The sequence below is a fragment of the Macaca nemestrina genome, chromosome 18, assembly GCF_043159975.1.
Source record: "Macaca nemestrina isolate mMacNem1 chromosome 18, mMacNem.hap1, whole genome shotgun sequence".
Classification (NCBI taxonomy): Eukaryota; Metazoa; Chordata; class Mammalia; order Primates; family Cercopithecidae; genus Macaca; species Macaca nemestrina.
Genome location: NC_092142.1, coordinates 34,655,216 through 34,678,061, shown reverse-complemented (window position 1 = coordinate 34,678,061; position 22,846 = coordinate 34,655,216).

The following is a 22,846-nucleotide window of genomic DNA, read 5'->3' as shown; positions in this document are numbered from 1 at the left end:
TAAGCAGTTTCTCGTAAAGCTTCTTTCCAGATTTCTTCTGAGGATATTTCCTTTTTCACCATAGCCCTTTATGGGCTTCCATATATCACTTTGCCAATTCCCCAAGATCTGTCTTAGCGAAAGGGTTCTTGAGGGGAAAGCTGTAACTCTGTGAGATGATTTCACAGAACACAAAGAAGTTTCTCAGAGAGCTTCTTTCTCTTTGTTATCGGAGGATATTTCCTTTGGCCCTATAGTCTTCAAAGGGATCCGAAATATCTGTTCTCAGATTCCACAGAAATAAGGCTAGCAAAGTGATCCACGAAATACAGATGTAGCTCTGTGAGATGAATTAACATAACACTAAGCGGTTTCTCAGAAAGATTCTTTCCAGATTTCATCTGAGGATATTTCCTTTTTCACTATAACCCTCTACGGGCTTCCAAATATCACTTTGTCAATTCCACAAGAAATATCTTAGCGAAAGGCTTCTTGTGGGGAAAGCTGTAACTCTGTGAGATGATTTCACAGAACACAAAGAAGTTTCTCAGAAAGCTTCTTTCTCTTTTTTATCGGAGGATATTTCCTTTGGCCCTTTAGTCTTCAAAGGGATCCGAAAGATCTGTTCTCAGATTCCACTGAAATAAGGCTAGCAAAGAGATCCACGAAATACAGATGTAAATCTGTGAGATGAATTAACAGAACACTAAGCAGTTTCTCAGAAAGCTTCTTTCCAGATGTCATCTGAGGATATTTCCTTTTTCACCATAGCCATCTACGTGCTTCCAAATATCCCTTTGCCAATTCCACAAGAACTGTCATAGCGAAAGGCTTCTTGCGGGGAAAGCTGTAACTCTGTGAGATGATTTCACAGAACACAAAGAAGTTTCTCTGAAAGCTTCTTTCTCCTTGTTAGTGGAGGATATTTCCTTTGGCCCTATAGTCTTCAAAGGGATCCGAAATATCTGTTCTCAGATTCCACAGAAATAAGGCTAGCAAAGAGATCCACGAAATACAGATGTAACTCTGTGAGATGAATTAACAGTACACTAAACAGTTTCTCAGAAACCTACTTTCCAGATTTCATCTGAGGATATTTCCTTCTTCACAGTAGCCCTCTATGGGCTTCCAAATATCACTTTGCCAATTCCCCAAGATCTGTCTTAGCGAAAGGCTTCTTGAGGGGAAAGCTGTAACTCTGTGAGATGATTTCACAGACCACAAAGAAGTTTCTCAGAAAGCTTCTTTCTCTTTGTTTTCGGGGGATATTTCCTTTGGCCCTACAGTCTTCAAAGGGATCCGAAATATCTGTTCTCAGATTCCACAGAAATAAGGCTAGCAATGAGATCCACGAAATACACATGTAACTCTGTGAGATTAATTAACAGAACACTAAGCAGTTTCTCAGAAAGCTTCTTTCCAGATTTCATCTGAGAATATATCCTTTTTCACCATAGCCCACTATGGGCTTCCAAATATCACTTTGCCAATTCCACAAGAACTGTCTTAGCGAAAGTCTTCTTTAGGCGAAAGCTGTAACTCTGTGAGATGATTTCACAGAACACAAAGAAGTTTCTCAGAAAGCTTCTTTCCCTTTGTTATCGGAGGATATTTCCTTTGACTCTGTAGTCTTCAAAGGGATCCGAAATATCTGTTCTCAGATTCCACAGAAATAAGGCAAGCAAAGAGATCCACGAAAAACAGATGTAGCTCTGTGAGGTGAATTAACAGAACACTAAGCAGTTTCTCAGAAAGCTTCTTTCCAGATTTCATCTGAGGATACTTCCTTTTTCACCATAGCCCTCTATGGGCTTCCAAATATCACTTTGCCAATTCCACAAGAACTGTACTAGCGAAAGACTTCTTGAGGGGAAAGCTGTAACTCTGTGCGATGATTTTACAGAACACAAAGAAGTTACTCAGAAAGCTTCTTTCTCTTTGTTATCGGAGGATATTTCCTTTGGCCCTATAGTCTTCAAAGGGATCCGAAATATCTGTTCTCAGATTCCACAGAAATAAGGTTAGCAAAGAGGTCCACGAAATACAGATGTAACTCTGTGAGTGGAAGTCACACATCACAGAGCAGTTTCTCAGAAAGCTTTTTTCCAGATTTCCTCTGAGGATATTTCCTTTTTCATCGTAGCCCTCTATGGGCTTCCAAATATCACTTTGCCAATTCCACAAGAACTATCTTAGCGAAAAGCTAATTGAGGGGAAAGCTGTAACTCTGTGAGATGATTTCACAGAACACAAAGAAGTTTCTCAGAAAGCTTCTTTCTCTTTGTTATCGGAGGATATTTCCTTTGGCCCTATAGTCTTCAAAGGGATCCGCAATATCTGTTCTCAAATTCCTCAGAAATAAGGATAGCAAAGAGATCCACGAAATACAGATGTAGCTCTGTGAGATGAATTAACAGAACACTAAGCAGTTTCTCAGAAAGCTTCTTTCCAGATTTCATCTGAGGATATTTCCTTTTTCAACATACCCCTCTATGGGCTTCCAAATATCACTTTGCCAATTCCACAAGAACTGTCTAAGCGAAAGGCTTCCTGAGGGGAAAGCTGTAACTCTGTGAGATGATTTCACAGGACACAAAGAAGTTTCTCAGAAAGCTTCTTTCTCCTTGTTAGTGGAGGATATTTCCTTTGGCCCTATAGTCTTCAAAGGGATCCGAAATATCTGTTCTCAGATTCCACATAAATAAGGCTAGCAAAGAGATCCACGAAATACAGATGTAACTCTGTGAGATGAATTAACAGAACACTAAGAATTTTCTCAGAAAGCTTCTTTCCAGATTTCATCTGAGGATATTTCCTTTTTCACCATAGCCTTCTACGGGCTTCCAAATATCACGTTGCCAATTCCACAAGAACTGTCCTAGCGAAAGTCTTCTTGAGGGGAAAGCTGTAACTCTGTGAGATGATTTCACAGAACACAAAGAAGTTTCTCAGAAAGTTTCTTTGTCTTTGTTATCGGAGGATATTTCCTTTGGCCCTAGAGTCTTCAAAGGGATCCGAAATATCTGTTCTCAGATTCCACAGAAATAAGGCTAGCAAAGAGATCCACGAAATACAGATGTAACTCTGTGACATGAATTAACAGCACACTAAGCAATTTCTCAGAAAGCTTCTTTCCAGATTTCATCTGAGGATATTTCCTTTTTCACCATAGCCCTCTATGGGCTTCCGAATATCACTTTGCCAATTCCACAAGAACTATCTTAGCGAAAGGCTTCTTGAGGGAAAAGCTATAACTCTGTGAGATGATTTCACAGAACACAAAGAAGTTTCTCAGAAAGCTTCTTTCTATTTGTTATCGGAGGATATTTCCTTTGACTCTGTAGTCTTCAAAGGGATGCGAAATATCTGTTCTCAGATTCCACAGAAATAAGACAAGCAAAGAGATCCACGAAATACATATGTAACTCTGTGAGATGAATTAACAGAACACTAAACAGTTTCTCAGAAAGCTACTTTCCAGATTTCATCTGAGGATGTTTCCTTTTCACCATAGCCCTCTATGGGCTTCCAAATATCACTTTGCCAATTCCCCAAGATCTGTCTTAGCGAAAGGCTTCTTGAGGGGAAAGCTGTAACTCTGTGAGATGATTTCACAGAACAAAAAGAAGTTTCTCAGAAAGCTTCTTTCTCTTTGTTAGTGGAGGATATTTCCTTTGGCACTATAGTCTTCAAAGGGATCCGAAATATCTGTTCTCAGATTCCACAGAAATAAGGCCAGCAAAGAGATCCATGAAATACCGATATAACTCTGTGAGATGAATTAACAGAACACTAAGCAGTTTCTCAGAAAGCTTCTTTCCAGATTTCTTCTGAGGATATTTCCTTTTTCACCATAGCCCTGTATGGGCTTCGAAATATCACTTTGCCAATTCCACAACAACTGTCTTAGCGAAAGGCTTCTTGAGGGGAAAGCTGTAACTCTGTGAGATGATTTCACAGAACACAAAGAACTTTCTCAGAAAGCTTCTTTCTCTTTGTTATCGGAGGATATTTCCTTTGCTTCTGTAGTCTTTAAAGGGATCCGAAATATCTGTTCTCAGATTCCACAGAAAAAAGGCTAGCAAAGAGATCCACTAAATACAGATGTAACTCTGTGAGATGAATTCACAGAACACTAAACAGTTTCTCAGAAAGCTACTTTCCAGATTTCATCTGAGGATCTTTCCTTTTTCACCATAGGCCTCTATGGGCTTCCAAATATCACTTCGCCAATTCCACAAGAAATGTCTTAGTGAAAGGCTTCTTGAGGGGAAAGCTGTAATTCTGTGACATGATTTTTCAGAACACAAAGAAGTTTTTCAGAAAGCTTCTTTCTCTTTTTTTTCGGAGGATATTTCCTTTGGCCCTATAGTCTTCAAAGGGATCCGAAATATCTGTTCTCAGATTCCACATAAATAAGGCTAGCAAAGAGATCCACGAAATACAGATCTAACTCTGTGAGATGAATTAACAGAACACTAAGCAGTTTCTCAGAAAGCTTCTTTCCAGATTTCATCTGAGGATATTTCCTTTTTCACCATAGCCATCTACGGGCTTCCAAATATCACTTTGCCAATTCCACAAGAACTGTCATAGCGAAAGGCTTCTTGAGGGGAAAGCTGTAACTCTGTGCGATGATTTCACAGAACACAAAGAAGTCTCTTAGAAAGCTTCTTTCTCCTTGTTAGTGGAGGATATTTCCTTTGGCCCTATAGTCTTCAAAGGGATCCGAAATATCTGTTCTCAGATTCCACTGAAATAAGGCTAGCAAAGACATCCACGAAATACTGATATAACTCTGTGAGATGAATTAACAGAACACTAAGCAGATTCTCATAAAGCTTCTTTCCAGATTTCTTCTGAGGTTATTTCCTTTTTCACCATAGCCCTCTATGGGCTTCCTAATATCACTTTGCCAACTCCACAAGAACTGTCTTAGCGAAAGGCTTCTTGAGGGGAAAGCTGTAACTCTGTGAGATGATTTCACAGAACACAAAGAAGTTTCTCAGAAAGATTCTTTCTCTTTGTTATCGGAGGATATTTCCTTTGGCTCTATAGTCTTCAATGGGATCCGAAATATCTGTTCTCAGATTCCACAGAAATAAGGCTAGCACAGAGATCCACGAAATACAAATGTAACTCTGTGAGATGAATTAACAGAACACTAAGCAGTTTCTCAGAAAGCTTCTTTGCAGATTTCATCTGAGGATATTTCCTTTTTCACCATAGCTCTCTGAGGGTTTCCAAATATCACTTTGCAAATTCCACAAGAACTGTCTTAGCGAAAGACTTCTTGAGGGGAAAGCTGTAAGTCTGTGAGATGATTTCACAGAACACAAAGTGGTTTCTCAGAAAGTTTCTTTCTCTTTGTTATCGGAGGATATTTCCTTTGGCCCTATAGTCTTCAAAGGGATCCGAAATATCTGTTCTCAGATTCCACTGAAATAAGGCTAGCAAAGAGATCCACGAAATACAGATTTAACTCTGTGAGATGAATTAACAGAACACTAAGCAGTTTCTCAGAAAGCTTCTTTCCAGATTTCATCTGAGGATATTTCCTTTTTCACCATAGCCTTCTACGGGCTTCCAAAAATCACTTTGCCAATTCCACAAGAACTGTCATAGCGAAAGGCTTCTTGAGGGGAAAGCTGTAACTCTGTGCGATGATTTCACAGAACACAAAGAAGTTTCTCAGAAATCTTCTTTCTCTTTGTTATCGGAGGATATTTCCTTTGCCCCTATAGTCTTCAAAGGGATCCGAAATATCTGTTCTCAGATTCCACAGAAATAAGGCTAGCAAAGAGATCCACGAAATACAGATGTAACTCTGTGAGATGAAATAACAGAACACTAAGCAGTTTCTCAGAAACCTTCTTTCCAGATTACATCTGAGGATATTTCCTTTTTCACCATAGCCCTCTATGGGCTTCCAAATATCACTTTGCCAATTCCCCAATATCTGCCTTAGCGAAAGGCTTCTTGAGGGGAAAGCTGTAACTCTGTGAGATGATTTCACGGAACACAAAGAAGTTTCTCAGAAAGCTTCTTTCTCTTTGTTATCGGAGGATATTTCCTTTGGCCCTATAGTCTTCAAAGGGATCCGAAATATCTGTTCTCAGATTCCACAGAAATAAGGCTAGCAAAGAGATCCACGAAATACAGATGTAACTCTGTGAGATGAATTAACAGAACACTACGCAGTTTCTCAGAAAGCTTCTTTCCAGATTTCATCTGAGAATATTTCCTTTTTCACCATAGCCCTCTAAGGGCTTCCAAATATCACTTTACCAATTACACAAGAACTGTCTTAGCGGAAGGATTCTTGAGGGGAAAGCTATAACTCTGTGAGATGGTTTCACAGAACACAAAGAACTTTCTCAGAAAGCTTCTTTCTCTTTGTTATCGGAGGATATTTCCTTTGGCCCTATAGTCGTCAAAGGGATCCATAATATCTGTTCTCAGATTCCACAGAAATAAGGCTAGCAAAGAGATCCATGAAATACCGATGTAGCACTGTGAGATGAATTAACAGAACACTAAGCAGTTTCTCAGAAAGATTCTTTCCAGATTTCATCTGAGGATATTTCCTTTTTCACCATAGCCATCTACGTGCTTCCAAATATCCCTTTGCCAATTCCACAAGAACTGTCATAGCGAAAGGCTTCTTGAGGGGAAAGCTGTAACTCTGTGAGATGATTTTACAGAACACAAAGAAGTTTCTCAGAAAGCTTCTTTCTCCTTGTTAGTGGAGGATATTTCCTTTGGCCCTATAGTCTTCAAAGGGATCCGAAATATCTTTTCTCAGATTCCACAGAAATAAGGCTAGCAAAGAGATCCACGAAATACAGATGTAACTCTGTGAGATGAATTAACAGTACACTAAACAGTTTCTCAGAAAGCTACTTTCCAGATTTCATCTGAGGATATTTCCTTCTTCACAGTAGCCCTCTATGGGCTTCCAAATATCACTTTGCCAATTCCCCAAGATCTGTCTTAGAGAAAGGCTTCTTGAGGGGAAAGCTGTAACTCTGTGAGATGATTTCACAGAACACAAAGAAGTTTCTCAGAAAGCTTCTTTCTCTTTGTTTTCGGGGGATATTTCCTTTGGCCCTATAGTCTTCAAAGGGATCCGAAATATCTGTTCTCAGATTCCACAGAAATAAGGCTAGCAATGAGATCCACGAAATACAGATGTAACTCTGTGAGATTAATTAACAGAACACTAAGCAGTTTCTCAGAAAGCTTCTTTCCAGATTTCATCTGAGAATATATCCTTTTTCACCATAGCCCACTATGGGCTTCCAAATATCACTTTGCCAATTCCACAAGAACTGTCTTAGCGAAAGTCTTCTTTAGGGGAAAGCTGTAACTCCGTGAGATGATTTCACAGAACACAAAGAAATTTCTCAGAAAGATTCTTTCCCTTTGTTATCGGAGGATATTTCCTTTGACTCTGTAGTCTTCAAAGGGATCCGAAATATCTGTTCTCAGATTCCACAGAAATAAGGCAAGCAAAGAGATCCACGAAAAACAGATGTAGCTCTGTGAGGTGAATTAAGAGAACACTAAGCAGTTTCTCAGAAAGCTTCTTTCCAGATTTCATCTGAGGATACTTCCTTTTTCACCATAGCCCTCTATGGGCTTCCAAACATCACTTTGCCAATTCCACAAGAACTGTACTAGCGAAAGGCTTCTTGAGGGGAAAGCTGTAACTCTGTGCGGTGATTTTACAGAACACAAAGAAGTTACTCAGAAAGCTTCTTTCTCTTTGTTATCGGAGGATATTTCCTTTGGCCCTATAGTCTTCAAAGGGATCCGAAATATCTGTTCTCAGATTCCACAGAAATAAGGTTAGCAAAGAGGTCCACGAAATACAGATGTAACTCTGTGAGTGGAAGTCACACATCACAGAGCAGTTTCTCAGAAAGCTTTTTTCCAGATTTCCTCTGAGGATATTTCCTTTTTCATCGTAGCCCTCTATGGGCTTCCAAATATCACTTTGCCAATTCCACAAGAACTATCTTAGCGAAAAGCTAACTGAGGGGAAAGCTGTAACTCTGTGAGATGATTTCACAGAACACAAAGAAGTTTCTCAGAAAGCTTCTTTCTCTTTGTTATCGGAGGATATTTCCTTTGGCCCTATAGTCTTCAAAGGGATCCGCAATATCTGTTCTCAAATTCCTCAGAAATAAGGATAGCAAAGAGATCCACGAAATACAGATGTAGCTCTGTGAGATGAATTAACAGAACACTAAGCAGTTTCTCAGAAAGCTTCTTTCCAGATTTCATCTGAGGATATTTCCTTTTTCACCATACCCCTCTATGGGCTTCCAAATATCACTTTGCCAATTCTACAAGAACTGTCTAAGCGAAAGGCTTCCTGAGGGGAAAGCTGTAACTCTGTGAGATGAATTCACAGGACACAAAGAAGTTTCTCAGAAAGCTTCTTTCTCTTTGTTATCGGAGGATATATCCTTTTGCCCAATAGTCTTCAAAGGGATCCGAAATATCTGTTCTCAGATTCCACAGAAATAAGGCTAGCAAAGAGATCCACGAAATACAGATGTAACTCTGTGAGATGAATTAACAGAACACTAAGAAGTTTCTCAGAAAGCTTCTTTCCAGATTTCATCTGAGGATATTTCCTTTTTCACCATAGCCCTCTAAGGGTTTCCAAATATCACTTTGCCAATTCCACAAGAAATGTCTTAGCGAAAGGCTTCTGGAGGGGAAAGCTGTAACTCTGTGATATGATTTCACAGAACACAAAGAAGTTACTCAGAAAGCTTCTTTCTCTTTGTTATCGGAGGATATTTCCTTTGGCCCTATAGTCTTCAAAGGGATCCGAAATATCTGTTCTCAGATTCCACATAAATAAGGCTAGCAAAGAGATCCACGAAATACAGATATAACTCTGTGAGATGAATTAACAGAACACTAAGCAGTTTCTCAGAAAGCTTCTTTCCAGATTTCATCTGAGGATATTTCCTTTTTCACCATAGCCTTCTACGGGCTTCCAAATATCACGTTGCCAATTCCACAAGAACTGTCCTAGCGAAAGGCTTCTTGAGGGGAAAGCTGTAACTCTGTGAGATGATTTCACAGAACACAAAGAAGTTTCTCAGAAAGTTTCTTTGTCTTTGTTATCGGAGGATATTTCCTTTGGCCCTAGAGTCTTCAAAGGGATCCGAAATATCTGTTCTCAGATTCCACAGAAATAAGGCTAGCAAAGAGATCCACGAAATACAGATGTAACTCTGTGACATGAATTAACAGCACACTAAGCAATTTCTCAGAAAGCTTCTTTCCAGATTTCATCTGAGGATATTTCCTTTTTCACCATAGCCCTCTATGGGCTTCCAAATATCACTTTGCCAATTCCACAAGAACTATCTTAGCGAAAGGCTTCTTGAGGGAAAAGCTACAACTCTGTGACATGATTTCACAGAACACAAAGAAGTTTCTCAGAAAGCTTCTTTCTCTTTGTTATCGGAGGATATTTCCTTTGACTCTGTAGTCTTCAAAGGGATGCGAAATATCTGTTCTCAGATTCCACAGAAATAAGACAAGCAAAGAGATCCACGAAATACATATGTAACTCTGTGAGATGAATTAACAGAACACTAAACAGTTTCTCAGAAAGCTACTTTCCAGATTTCATCTGAGGATGTTTCCTTTTCACCATAGCCCTCTATGGGCTTCCAAATATCACTTTGCCAATTCCCCAAGATCTGTCTTTGCGAAAGGCTTCTTGAGGGGAAAGCTGTAACTCTGTGAGATGATTTCACAGAACACAAAGAAGTTTCTCAGAAAGCTTCTTTCTCTTTGTTAGTGGAGGATATTTCCTTTGGCACTATAGTCTTCAAAGGGATCCGAAATATCTGTTCTCAGATTCCACAGAAATAAGGCCAGCAAAGAGATCCCTGAAATACCGATATAACTCTGTGAGATGAATTAACAGAACACTAAGCAGTTTCTCAGAAAGCTTCTTTCCAGATTTCTTCTGAGGATATTTCCTTTTTCACCATAGCCCTGTATGGGCTTCGAAATATCACTTTGCCAATTCCACAACAACTGTCTTAGCGAAAGGCTTCTTGAGGGGAAAGCTGTAACTCTGTGAAATGATTTCACAGAACACAAAGAAGTTTCTCAGAAAGCTTCTTTCTCTTTGTTATCGGAGGATATTTCCTTTGGTTCTGTAGTCTTTAAAGGGATCCGAAATATCTGTTCTCAGATTCCACAGAAAAAAGGCTAGCAAAGAGATCCACTAAATACAGATGTAACTCTGTGAGATGAATTAACAGAACACTAAACAGTTTCTCAGAAAGCTACTTTCCAGATTTCATCTGAGGATCTTTCCTTTTTCACCATAGGCCTCTATGGGCTTCCAAATATCACTTCGCCAATTCCACAAGAAATGTCTTAGTGAAAGGCTTCTTGAGGGGAAAGCTGTAACTCTGTGACATGATTTTACAGAACACAAAGAAGTTTTTCAGAAAGCTTCTTTCTCTTTTTTTTCGGAGGATATTTCCTTTGGCCCTATAGTCTTCAAAGGGATCCGAAATATCTGTTCTCAGATTCCACATAAATAAGGCTAGCAAAGAGATCCACGAAATACAGATATAACTCTGTGAGATGAATTAACAGAACACTAAGCAGTTTCTCAGAAAGCTTCTTTCCAGATTTCATCTGAGGATATTTTCTTTTTCACCATAGCCATCTACGGGCTTCCAAATATCACTTTGCCAATTCCACAAGAACTGTCATAGCGAAAGGCTTCTTGAGGGGAAAGCTGTAACTCTGTGCGATGATTTCACAGAACACAAAGAAGTTTCTTAGAAAGCTTCTTTCTCCTTGTTAGTGGAGGATATTTCCTTTGGCCCTATAGTCTTCAAAGGGATCCGAAATATCTGTTCTCAGATTCCACAGAAAGAAGGCTAGCAAAGAGATCCACGAAATACAAATGTAACTCTGTGAGATGAATTAACAGAACACTAAGCAGTTTCTCAGAAAGCTTCTTTGCAGATTTCATCTGAGGATATTTCCTTTTTCACCATAGCCCTCTGAGGGTTTCCAAATATCACTTTGCAAATTCCACAAGAACTGTCTTAGCGAAAGACTTCTTGAGGGGAAAGCTGTAAGTCTGTGAGATGATTTCACAGAACACAAAGTGGTTTCTCAGAAAGTTTCTTTCTCTTTGTTATCGGAGGATATTTCCTTTGGCCCTATAGTCTTCAAAGGGATCCGAAATATCTGTTCTCAGATTCCACTGAAATAAGGCTAGCAAAGAGATCCACGAAATACAGATTTAACTCTGTGAGATGAATTAACAGAACACTAAGCAGTTTCTCAGAAAGCTTCTTTCCAGATTTCATCTGAGGATATTTCCTTTTTCACCATAGCCTTCTACGGGCTTCCAAAAATCACTTTGCCAATTCCACAAGAACTGTCATAGCGAAAGGCTTCTTGAGGGGAAAGCTGTAACTCTGTGCGATGATTTCACAGAACACAAAGAAGTTTCTCAGAAATCTTCTTTCTCTTTGTTATCGGAGGATATTTCCTTTGCCCCTATAGTCTTCAAAGGGATCCGAAATATCTGTTCTCAGATTCCACAGAAATAAGGCTAGCAAAGAGATCCACGAAATACAGATGTAACTCTGTGAGATGAAATAACAGAACACTAAGCAGTTTCTCAGAAACCTTCTTTCCAGATTACATCTGAGGATATTTCCTTTTTCACCATAGCCCTCTATGGGCTTCCAAATATCACTTTGCCAATTCCCCAATATCTGCCTTAGCGAAAGGCTTCTTGAGGGGAAAGCTGTAACTCTGTGAGATGATTTCACGGAACACAAAGAAGTTTCTCAGAAAGCTTCTTTCTCTTTGTTATCGGAGGATATTTCCTTTGGCCCTATAGTCTTCAAAGGGATCCGAAATATCTGTTCTCAGATTCCACAGAAATAAGGCTAGCAAAGAGATCCACGAAATACAGATGTAACTCTGTGAGATGAATTAACAGAACACTACGCAGTTTCTCAGAAAGCTTCTTTCCAGATTTCATCTGAGAATATTTCCTTTTTCACCATAGCCCTCTAAGGGCTTCCAAATATCACTTTACCAATTACACAAGAACTGTCTTAGCGGAAGGATTCTTGAGGGGAAAGCTATAACTCTGTGAGATGGTTTCACAGAACACAAAGAACTTTCTCAGAAAGCTTCTTTCTCTTTGTTATCGGAGGATATTTCCTTTGGCCCTATAGTCGTCAAAGGGATCCATAATATCTGTTCTCAGATTCCACAGAAATTAGGCTAGCAAAGAGATCCATGAAATACCGATGTAGCACTGTGAGATGAATTAACAGAACACTAAGCAGTTTCTCAGAAAGATTCTTTCCAGATTTCATCTGAGGATATTTCCTTTTTCACCATAGCCATCTACGTGCTTCCAAATATCCCTTTGCCAATTCCACAAGAACTGTCATAGCGAAAGGCTTCTTGAGGGGAAAGCTGTAACTCTGTGAGATGATTTTACAGAACACAAAGAAGTTTCTCAGAAAGCTTCTTTCTCCTTGTTAGTGGAGGATATTTCCTTTGGCCCTATAGTCTTCAAAGGGATCCGAAATATCTTTTCTCAGATTCCACAGAAATAAGGCTAGCAAAGAGATCCACGAAATACAGATGTATCTCTGTGAGATGAATTAACAGTACACTAAACAGTTTCTCAGAAAGCTACTTTCCAGATTTCATCTGAGGATATTTCCTTCTTCACAGTAGCCCTCTATGGGCTTCCAAATATCACTTTGCCAATTCCCCAAGATCTGTCTTAGCGAAAGGCTTCTTGAGGGGAAAGCTGTAACTCTGTGAGATGATTTCACAGAACACAAAGAAGTTTCTCAGAAAGCTTCTTTCTCTTTGTTTTCGGGGGATATTTCCTTTGGCCCTATAGTCTTCAAAGGGATCCGAAATATCTGTTCTCAGATTCCACAGAAATAAGGCTAGCAATGAGATCCACGAAATACAGATGTAACTCTGTGAGATGAATTAACAGAACACTAAGCAGTTTCTCAGAAAGCTTCTTTCCAGATTTCATCTGAGAATATATCCTTTTTCACCATAGCCCACTATGGGCTTCCAAATATCACTTTGCCAATTCCACAAGAACTGTCTTAGCGAAAGTCTTCTTGAGGGGAAAGCTGTAACTCCGTGAGATGATTTCACAGAACACAAAGAAATTTCTCAGAAAGATTCTTTCCCTTTGTTATCGGAGGATATTTCCTTTGACTCTGTAGTCTTCAAAGGGATCCGAAATATCTGTTCTCAGATTCCACAGAAATAAGGCAAGCAAAGAGATCCACGAAAAACAGATGTAGCTCTGTGAGGTGAATTAACAGAACACTAAGCAGTTTCTCAGAAAGCTTCTTTCCAGATTTCATCTGAGGATACTTCCTTTTTCACCATAGCCCTCTATGGGCTTCCAAATATCACTTTGCCAATTCCACAAGAACTGTACTAGCGAAAGGCTTCTTGAGGGGAAAGCTGTAACTCTGTGCGGTGATTTTACAGAACACAAAGAAGTTACTCAGAAAGCTTCTTTCTCTTTGTTATCGGAGGATATTTCCTTTGGCCCTATAGTCTTCAAAGGGATCCGAAATATCTGTTCTCAGATTCCACAGAAATAAGGTTAGCAAAGAGGTCCACGAAATACAGATGTAACTCTGTGAGTGGAAGTCACACATCACAGAGCAGTTTCTCAGAAAGCTTTTTTCCAGATTTCCTCTGAGGATATTTCCTTTTTCATCGTAGCCCTCTATGGGCTTCCAAATATCACTTTGCCAATTCCACAAGAACTATCTTAGCGAAAAGCTAACTGAGGGGAAAGCTGTAACTCTGTGAGATGATTTCACAGAACACAAAGAAGTTTCTCAGAAAGCTTCTTTCTCTTTGTTATCGGAGGATATTTCCTTTGGCCCTATAGTCTTCAAAGGGATCCGCAATATCTGTTCTCAAATTCCTCAGAAATAAGGATAGCAAAGAGATCCACGAAATACAGATGTAGCTCTGTGAGATGAATTAACAGAACACTAAGCAGTTTCTCAGAAAGCTTCTTTCCAGATTTCATCTGAGGATATTTCCTTTTTCACCATACCCCTCTATGGGCTTCCAAATATCACTTTGCCAATTCCACAAGAACTGTCTAAGCGAAAGGCTTCCTGAGGGGAAAGCTGTAACTCTGTGAGATGAATTCACAGGACACAAAGAAGTTTCTCAGAAAGCTTCTTTCTCTTTGTTATCGGAGGATATATCCTTTTGCCCAATAGTCTTCAAAGGGATCCGAAATATCTGTTCTCAGATTCCACAGAAATAAGGCTAGCAAAGAGATCCACGAAATACAGATGTAACTCTGTGAGATGAATTAACAGAACACTAAGAAGTTTCTCAGAAAGCTTCTTTCCAGATTTCATCTGAGGATATTTCCTTTTTCACCATAGCCCTCTAAGGGTTTCCAAATATCACTTTGCCAATTCCACAAGAAATGTCTTAGCGAAAGGCTTCTGGAGGGGAAAGCTGTAACTCTGTGATATGATTTCACAGAACACAAAGAAGTTACTCAGAAAGCTTCTTTCTCTTTGTTATCGGAGGATATTTCCTTTGGCCCTATAGTCTTCAAAGGGATCCGAAATATCTGTTCTCAGATTCCACATAAATAAGGCTAGCAAAGAGATCCACGAAATACAGATATAACTCTGTGAGATGAATTAACAGAACACTAAGCAGTTTCTCAGAAAGCTTCTTTCCAGATATCATCTGAGGATATTTCCTTTTTCACCATAGCCTTCTACGGGCTTCCAAATATCACGTTGCCAATTCCACAAGAACTGTCCTAGCGAAAGGCTTCTTGAGGGGAAAGCTGTAACTCTGTGAGATGATTTCACAGAACACAAAGAAGTTTCTCAGAAAGTTTCTTTGTCTTTGTTATCGGAGGATATTTCCTTTGGCCCTAGAGTCTTCAAAGGGATCCGAAATATCTGTTCTCAGATTCCACAGAAATAAGGCTAGCAAAGAGATCCACGAAATACAGATGTAACTCTGTGACATGAATTAACAGCACACTAAGCAATTTCTCAGAAAGCTTCTTTCCAGATTTCATCTGAGGATATTTCCTTTTTCACCATAGCCCTCTATGGGCTTCCAAATATCACTTTGCCAATTCCACAAGAACTATCTTAGCGAAAGGCTTCTTGAGGGAAAAGCTACAACTCTGTGACATGATTTCACAGAACACAAAGAAGTTTCTCAGAAAGCTTCTTTCTCTTTGTTATCGGAGGATATTTCCTTTGACTCTGTAGTCTTCAAAGGGATGCGAAATATCTGTTCTCAGATTCCACAGAAATAAGACAAGCAAAGAGATCCACGAAATACATATGTAACTCTGTGAGATGAATTAACAGAACACTAAACAGTTTCTCAGAAAGCTACTTTCCAGATTTCATCTGAGGATGTTTCCTTTTCACCATAGCCCTCTATGGGCTTCCAAATATCACTTTGCCAATTCCCCAAGATCTGTCTTTGCGAAAGGCTTCTTGAGGGGAAAGCTGTAACTCTGTGAGATGATTTCACAGAACACAAAGAAGTTTCTCAGAAAGCTTCTTTCTCTTTGTTAGTGGAGGATATTTCCTTTGGCACTATAGTCTTCAAAGGGATCCGAAATATCTGTTCTCAGATTCCACAGAAATAAGGCCAGCAAAGAGATCCCTGAAATACCGATATAACTCTGTGAGATGAATTAACAGAACACTAAGCAGTTTCTCAGAAAGCTTCTTTCCAGATTTCTTCTGAGGATATTTCCTTTTTCACCATAGCCCTGTATGGGCTTCGAAATATCACTTTGCCAATTCCACAACAACTGTCTTAGCGAAAGGCTTCTTGAGGGGAAAGCTGTAACTCTGTGAAATGATTTCACAGAACACAAAGAAGTTTCTCAGAAAGCTTCTTTCTCTTTGTTATCGGAGGATATTTCCTTTGGTTCTGTAGTCTTTAAAGGGATCCGAAATATCTGTTCTCAGATTCCACAGAAAAAAGGCTAGCAAAGAGATCCACTAAATACAGATGTAACACTGTGAGATGAATTAACAGAACACTAAACAGTTTCTCAGAAAGCTACTTTCCAGATTTCATCTGAGGATGTTTCCTTTTTCACCATAGGCCTCTATGGGCTTCCAAATATCACTTCGCCAATTCCACAAGAAATGTCTTAGTGAAAGGCTTCTTGAGGGGAAAGCTGTAACTCTGTGACATGATTTTACAGAACACAAAGAAGTTTTTCAGAAAGCTTCTTTCTCTTTTTTTTCGGAGGATATTTCCTTTGGCCCTATAGTCTTCAAAGGGATCCGAAATATCTGTTCTCAGATTCCACATAAATAAGGCTAGCAAAGAGATCCACGAAATACAGATATAACTCTGTGAGATGAATTAAAAGAACACTAAGCAGTTTCTCAGAAAGCTTCTTTCCAGATTTCATCTGAGGATATTTTCTTTTTCACCATAGCCATCTACGGGCTTCCAAATATCACTTTGCCAATTCCACAAGAACTGTCATAGCGAAAGGCTTCTTGAGGGGAAAGCTGTAACTCTGTGCGATGATTTCACAGAACACAAAGAAGTTTCTTAGAAAGCTTCTTTCTCCTTGTTAGTGGAGGATATTTCCTTTGGCCCTATAGTCTTCAAAGGGATCCGAAATATCTGTTCTCAGATTCCACAGAAAGAAGGCTAGCAAAGAGATCCACGAAATACTGATATAACTCTGTGAGATGAATTAACAGAACACTAAGCAGATTCTCATAAAGCTTCTTTCCAGATTTCTTCTGAGGATATTTCCTTTTTCACCATAGCCCTCTATGGGCTTCCAAATATCACTTTGCCAATTCCACAAGAACTGTCTTAGCGAAAGGCTTCTTGAGGGGAAAGCTGTAACTCTGTGAGATGATTTCACAGAACACAAAGAAGTTTCTCAGAAAGATTCTTTCTCTTTGTTATCGGAGGATATTTCCTTTGGCTCTATAGTCTTCATTGGGATCCGAAATATCTGTTCTCAGATTCCACAGAAATAAGGCTAGCAAAGAGATCCACGAAATACAAATGTAACTCTGTGAGATGAATTAACAGAACACTAAGCAGTTTCTCAGAAAGCTTCTTTGCAGATTTCATCTGAGGATATTTCCTTTTTCACCATAGCCCTCTGAGGGTTTCCAAATATCACTTTGCAAATTCCACAAGAACTGTCTTAGCGAAAGACTTCTTGAGGGGAAAGCTGTAAGTCTGTGAGATGATTTCACAGAACACAAAGATGTTTCTCAGAAAGCTTCTTTCGCTTTGTTATCAGAGGATATTTCCTTTGGCTCTGTAGTCTTCAAAGGGATCCGAAATATCTGTTCTCAGATTCCACAGAAATAAGGCTAGCAAAGAGATCCACGAAATACATATGTAACTCTGTGAGATGAATTAACAGAACACTAAACAGTTTCTCAGAAAGCTACTTTCCAGATTTCATCTGAGGATATTTCCTTTTTCACCATAGCCCTCTATGGGCTTCCAAATATCACTTTGCCAATTCCACAAGATCTGTGTTAGCGAAAGGCTTCTTGAGGGGAAAGCTGTAATTCTGTGAGATGATTTCACAGAACACAAAGAAGTTTCTCAGATAGCTTCTTTCTCTTTGTTATCGGAGGATATTTCCTTTGGCCCTATAGTCTTCAAAGAGATCCGAAATATCTGTTCTCAGATTCCCCAGAAATAAGGCTAGCAAAGAGATCCACGAAATACAGATGTAGCTCTGTGAGATGAATTAACAGAAAACTAAGCAGTTTCTCAGAAAGATTCTTTCCAGATTTCATCTGAGGATATTTCCTTTTTCACCATAACCCGCTATGGGCTTCCAAATATCACTTTGCCAATTCCACAAGAAATATCTTAGCGAAAGGCTTCTTGTGGGGAAAGCTCTAACTCTGTGAGATGATTTCACAGAACACAAAGAAGTTTCTCAGAAAGCTTCTTTCTCTTTGTTATCGGAGGATATGTCCTTTGGCCCTATAGTCTTCAAAGGGATCCGAAATATCTGTTCTCAGATTCAGCTGAAATAAGGCTAGCAAAGAGTTCCACGAAATACAGATTTAACTCTGTGAGATGAATTAACAGAACACTAAGCCGTTTCTCCGAAAGCTTCTTTCCAGATTTCATCTGAGGATATTTCCTTTTTCACCATAGCCCTCTACGGGCTTCCAAATATCACTTTGCCAATTCCACAAGAACTGTCTTAGCGAAAGGCTTCTTGAGGGGAAAGCTGTAACTCTGTGAGATGATTTCACAGAACACAAAGAAGTTTCTCAGAAAGTTTCTTTGTCTTTGTTATCGGAGGATATTTCCTTTGGCCCTATAGTCTTCAAAGGGATCCGAAATATCTGTTCTCAGATTCCACAGAAATAAGGCTAGCAAAGAGATCCACGAAATACAGATGTAACTCTGTGAGATGAATTAACAGAACACTAAGCAGTTTCTCAGAAAGCTTCTTTCCAGATTTCATCTGAGGATATTTCCTTTTTCACCATAGCCATCTACGGGCTTCCAAATATCACTTTGCCAATTCCACAAGAACTGTCATAGCGAAAGGCTTCTTGAGGGGAAAGCTGTAACTCTGTGCGATGATTTCACAGAACACAAAGAAGTTTCTTAGAAAGCTTCTTTCTCCTTGTTAGTGGAGGATATTTCCTTTGGCCCTATAGTCTTCAAAGGGATCCGAAATATCTGTTCTCAGATTCCACAGAAAGAAGGCTAGCAAAGAGATCCACGAAATACTGATATAACTCTGTGAGATGAATTAACAGAACACTAAGCAGATTCTCATAAAGCTTCTTTCCAGATTTCTTCTGAGGATATTTCTTTTTCACCATAGCCCTCTATGGGCTTCCAAATATCACTTTGCCAATTCCACAAGAACTGTCTTAGCGAAAGGCTTCTTGAGGGGAAAGCTGTAACTCTGTGAGATGATTTCACAGAACACAAAGAAGTTTCTCAGAAAGATTCTTTCTCTTTGTTATCGGAGGATATTTCCTTTGGCTCTATAGTCTTCATTGGGATCCGAAATATCTGTTCTCAGATTCCACAGAAATAAGGCTAGCAAAGAGATCCACGAAATACAAATGTAACTCTGTGAGATGAATTAACAGAACACTAAGCAGTTTCTCAGAAAGCTTCTTTGCAGATTTCATCTGAGGATATTTCCTTTTTCACCATAGCCCTCTGAGGGTTTCCAAATATCACTTTGCAAATTCCACAAGAACTGTCTTAGCGAAAGACTTCTTGAGGGGAAAGCTGTAAGTCTGTGAGATGATTTCACAGAACACAAAGATGTTTCTCAGAAAGCTTCTTTCGCTTTGTTATCAGAGGATATTTCCTTTGGCTCTGTAGTCTTCAAAGGGATCCGAAATATCTGTTCTCAGATTCCACAGAAATAAGGCTAGCAAAGAGATCCACGAAATACATATGTAACTCTGTGAGATGAATTAACAGAACACTAAACAGTTTCTCAGAAAGCTACTTTCCAGATTTCATCTGAGGATATTTCCTTTTTCACCATAGCCCTCTATGGGCTTCCAAATATCACTTTGCCAATTCCACAAGATCTGTGTTAGCGAAAGGCTTCTTGAGGGGAAAGCTGTAATTCTGTGAGATGATTTCACAGAACACAAAGAAGTTTCTCAGATAGCTTCTTTCTCTTTGTTATCGGAGGATATTTCCTTTGGCCCTATAGTCTTCAAAGAGATCCGAAATATCTGTTCTCAGATTCCCCAGAAATAAGGCTAGCAAAGAGATCCACGAAATACAGATGTAGCTCTGTGAGATGAATTAACAGAAAACTAAGCAGTTTCTCAGAAAGATTCTTTCCAGATTTCATCTGAGGATATTTCCTTTTTCACCATAACCCGCTATGGGCTTCCAAATATCACTTTGCCAATTCCACAAGAAATATCTGAGCGAAAGGCTTCTTGTGGGGAAAGCTCTAACTCTGTGAGATGATTTCACAGAACACAAAGAAGTTTCTCAGAAAGCTTCTTTCTCTTTGTTATCGGAGGATATTTCCTTTGGCCCTATAGTCTTCAAAGGGATCCGAAATATCTGTTCTCAGATTCAGCTGAAATAAGGCTAGCAAAGAGTTCCACGAAATACAGATTTAACTCTGTGAGATGAATTAACAGAACACTAAGCAGTTTCTCCGAAAGCTTCTTTCCAGATTTCATCTGAGGATATTTCCTTTTTCACCATAGCCCTCTACGGGCTTCCAAATATCACTTTGCCAATTCCACAAGAACTGTCTTAGCGAAAGGCTTCTTGAGGGGAAAGCTGTAACTCTGTGAGATGATTTCACAGAACACAAAGAAGTTTCTCAGAAAGTTTCTTTGTCTTTGTTATCGGAGGATATTTCCTTTGGCCCTATAGTCTTCAAAGGGATCCGAAATATCTGTTCTCAGATTCCACAGAAATAAGGCTAGCAAAGAGATCCACGAAATACAGATGTAACTCTGTGAGATGAATTAACAGAACACTAAGCAATTTCTCAGAAAGCTTCTTTCCAGATTTCATCTGAGGATATTTCCTTTTTCACCATAGCCCTCTATGGGCTTCCAAATATCACATTGACAATTCCACAAGAACTGTTTTATCTAAGGGCTTCTTGAGGGGAAAGCTGTAACTCTGTGAGATGATTTCATAGAACACCAAGAAGTTTCTCAGAAAGCTTCTTTCTCTTTGTTATCGGAGGATATTTCCTTTGGCCCTATAGTCTTCAAAGGGATCCGAAATATCTGTTCTTAGATTCCACAGAAATAAGGCTAGCAAAGAGATCCACGAAATACAGATGTAGATATGTGAGATGAATTAACAGAACACTAAGCAGTTTCTCAGAAAGCTTGTTCCAGATTTAATCTGAGGATATTTCCTTTTTCACCGTAGCCCTCTATGGGCTTCCAAATATCACTTTGCCAATTCCACAAGAACTATCTTAGCGAAAGGCTTCTTGAGGGGAAAGCTGTTACTCTGTGAGATGATTTCACGGAACACAAAGAAGTTTCTCAGAAAGCTTCTTTCTCTTTGTTTTCGGGGGATATTTCCTTTGGCCCTATAGTCTTCAAAGGGATCCGAAATATCTGTTCGCAGATTCCACAGAAATAAGGCTAGCAAAGAGATCCACGAAATACAGATATAACTCTGTGAGATGAATTAACAGAACACTAAGCAGTTTCTCAGAAAGATTCTTTCCAAATTTCATTTGAGAATATTTCCTTTTTCACCATAGCCCACTATGGGCTTCCAAATATCACTTTGCCAATTCAACAAGAACTGTCTTAGCGAAAATCTTCTTCAGGGGAAAGCTGTAAATCTGTGCGATGATTTCTCAGAACACAAAGAAGTTTCTCAGAAAGCTTCTTTCCCTTTGTTATCGGAGGATATTTCCTTTGGCACTATAGTCTTCAAAGGGATCCGAAATATCTATTCTCAGATTCCACAGAAATAACGCTAGCAAAGAGATCCACGAAATACAGTCGTAACTTTGTCAGATGAATTAACAGAACACTAAGCAGTTTCTCAGAAACCTTCTTTCCAGATTTCATCTGAGGATATTTCCTTTTTCACCATAGCCCTCTACGGGCTTCCAAATATCCCTTTGCCAATTCCACAAGAACTGTCTTAGCGAAAGGCTTCTTGAGGGGAAAGCTGTAACTCTGTGAGATGATTTCACAGAACACAAAGAAGTTTCTCAGAAAGTTTCTTTTTCTTTGTTATCGGAGGATATTTCCTTTGGCCCTATAGTCTTCAAAGGGATCCGAAATATCTGTTCTCAGATTCCACAGAAATAAGGCTAGCAAAGAGATCCACGAAATACATATGTAACTCTGTGAGATGAATTAACAGAACACTAAGCAATTTCTCAGAAAGCTTCTTTCCAGATTTCATCTGAGGATATTTCCTTTTTCACCATACCCCTCTATGGGCTTCCAAATATCACTTTGCCAATTCCACAAGAACTGTCTAAGCGAAAGGCTTCCGGAGGGGAAAGCTGTAACTCTGTGAGATGATTTCACAGGACACAAAGAAGTTTCTCAGAAAGCTTCTTTCTCTTTGTTATCGGAGGATATATCCTTTTGCCCAATAGTCTTCAAAGGGATCCGAAATATCTGTTCTCAGATTCCACAGAAATAAGGCTAGCAAAGAGATCCACGAAATACAGATGTAACTCTGTGAGATGAATTAACAGAACACTAAGAAGTTTCTCAGAAAGCTTCTTTCCAGATTTCATCTGAGGATATTTCCTTTTTCACCATAGCCCTCTAAGGGTTTCCAAATATCACTTTGCCAATTCCACAAGAAATGTCTTAGCGAAAGGCTTCTGGAGGGGAAAGCTGTAACTCTGTGATATGATTTCACAGAACACAAAGAAGTTACTCAGAAAGCTTCTTTCTTTTTGTTATCGGAGGATATTTCCTTTGGCCCTATAGTCTTCAAAGGGATCCGAAATATCTGTTCTCAGATTCCACATAAATAAGGCTAGCAAAGAGATCCACGAAATACAGATGTAACTCTGTGAGATGAATTAACAGAACACTAAGCAGTTTCTCAGAAAGCTTCTTTCCAGATTTCATCTGAGGATATTTCCTTTTTCACCATAGCCTTCTACGGGCTTCCAAATATCACGTTGCCAATTCCACAAGAACTGTCCTAGCGAAAGGCTTCTTGAGGGGAAAGCTGTAACTCTGTGAGATGATTTCACAGAACACAAAGAAGTTTCTCAGAAAGTTTCTTTGTCTTTGTTATCGGA